Below are 2,179 nucleotides of genomic sequence, written 5' to 3' on the forward strand. Positions count from 1 at the left end.
GGAGGACGACAGTGACAAGTGAAACTCAGTTGCATGCGGGAGTAAAATTTTTCTTCCGTTTGGAATCGACCGGCACGAGAGACGGCCGGCAGTACCCCTCCTCGATCCCAACCTACCTAAGCTAAGCTAGCTAGATCTGGCCATGTCCTCTCCCGACCTCACTCACTACATCCAAAACCCTAATATTTCCTTGCCCCTCTCTAGCTCTCACGCAAGTAAATAAAACGAATCATGCATGTACACGTACGATGCCAAACCAGATAGCGAATTCGATCTCATGCTAGCTGATTGGACGGCTAATCCACGTCATGCATGTTTCACTTTCGAAAGTGGGGGCACAGAAGAAAGTAAAGAGGCGACGGCTACGTACACTGTAAGCAGTTGAACAGACATGATTGGTCGCAGTCCAACAATCAAATCATCAAGTAACATCAAAGGAGGGGGGTAGAGAGGAACCAGATATATTTTCCGTCCTCTCCTCTGGGGCCGGCCGGAACGCCGACCGGTCGATCGGTATCCGGCCGGCCCGGGGCGTATCATGGAGTTAGCTAGCTAGCGGCAGGCGGCCGGTGGATCGGCACTGTTGCGGCGGGGGCCGCGGGAGATGCTCCACCGTATGCACGGCGACGAAGACGACGCCCGCCAGGATACATGCATCCTAATCAGTCAAAAAGGCCCCGGAATGATTAGGGAGAGATGGCGTGAACTGTGAAGGATAGAAGTGGTAGAATACGCCTTGCACGGCTGGGGAGAGGGGCAAAAGATAGGCAGGGATGGGCGACGTTTGTTGGTTCGTTCCAATCCCCACTCTACCTAGCTCTTCTTTTTCTTTGTTCTTCCCTTTACTGTTTGCATACGTGCAAACGTCTGTGCACCTTGGTGCTCACTACTCCCATACATTTACGCTTTTGAATAGCAGGAATAATGTGAGTAGTATGCAAGTTACGTAGATTTATGGTTTCGCCGTCAATGTTGACCAAAGAATAACTATTTCGAAGTGTATTTAGTGCACGTACTAGGCCTTTTTGGTTATTGATCGGCCAGTAACCAGACTGCCTTCTGAGCCAAAATTTTCTAGTGTAAATAAAGTTCACAACATATGAAATGCTGCCATTTTGATTTTGTTTTCTTAAGATAAAATTAAGGGCACGAGCCTCTTATAGGATCCTACTCCTCCTCCCCCTCTTCCAACTTTGCCCCATAAAGAAAACCGTGATGTGTAATATATGTGGAGTACTTTACCATGGTACATTGTGAGAAAGATAGAGTTGCAGGAAAAAAAAAGTGTGGCACCATGCGTACATTTCTTTATAAAATGGTTAGTTGCACGCAATTTTTAAATTAAAGTTGCATTGACTACCAAAAAATATTCGATGAAGAAAATCATGCTAGTAAATTACATGATGAAGTCTATGGATGTAATTTGTGTTATAAAATATTATTTGGTATGTGCAAAAGTAAGTATGTACTGTATATTTTTCCGCATGGGTCATAAACTTTGGGTCATCTTACATAAATGATCATTTTCTGATTTCTTTTAGGTTTTCCAGAAGAGTATTTTTTTATTGAGACAGCTCATAGTATTTTTATAAATTTTCACGAGTTTACAAAGTTAGTGATAGAGTTGGCAATAGTTCAGCTCTCCACAAAAAATAGCAATAGTTCCGCCATAGGCAACAGTGAGAAGCAATGAAGAAAATATACATCAACTAGACCTAGAGTGAGAGTTATCTAAAAGACTTGACCCATGCCTCAAAGTCTATGTATTTTGCCTCTGTGCCCTAAAAAGTATCCAGTTGACCTCCTCCTTGAACCACTTCCTACAAGCACACTAACCTTGAGGAGTGCATTCGAAGATAAAATCATTGCGGGTGTTCCAGATGGCACATGCTACGAAGATGACCAATTCAAGAAACAAGGAAATTTTAAGGGAACATCTAACTGGTTTATTATCTCCTGAATGCCATTGCGCCCTGGCTCCTAATCAGGGCAAAGATAATTACAACAGTGTTTATGGGTAGAATGTATACGGATATAAGTACAAACAAAACAAAAAAGGTCAGGATGGCATTGAGCTAATTCAAAACAATATTTATGGGCAAAATGCAACTATAGTAGTGTTTATGTATCCTCCCGCCCAAGCAGACCTGAGCCCAATAGGTGTTCCCATACGATAACA

Source organism: Triticum dicoccoides, chromosome 6A (assembly GCF_002162155.2).
Source record: "Triticum dicoccoides isolate Atlit2015 ecotype Zavitan chromosome 6A, WEW_v2.0, whole genome shotgun sequence".
Lineage (NCBI taxonomy): Eukaryota > Viridiplantae > Streptophyta > Magnoliopsida > Poales > Poaceae > Triticum > Triticum dicoccoides.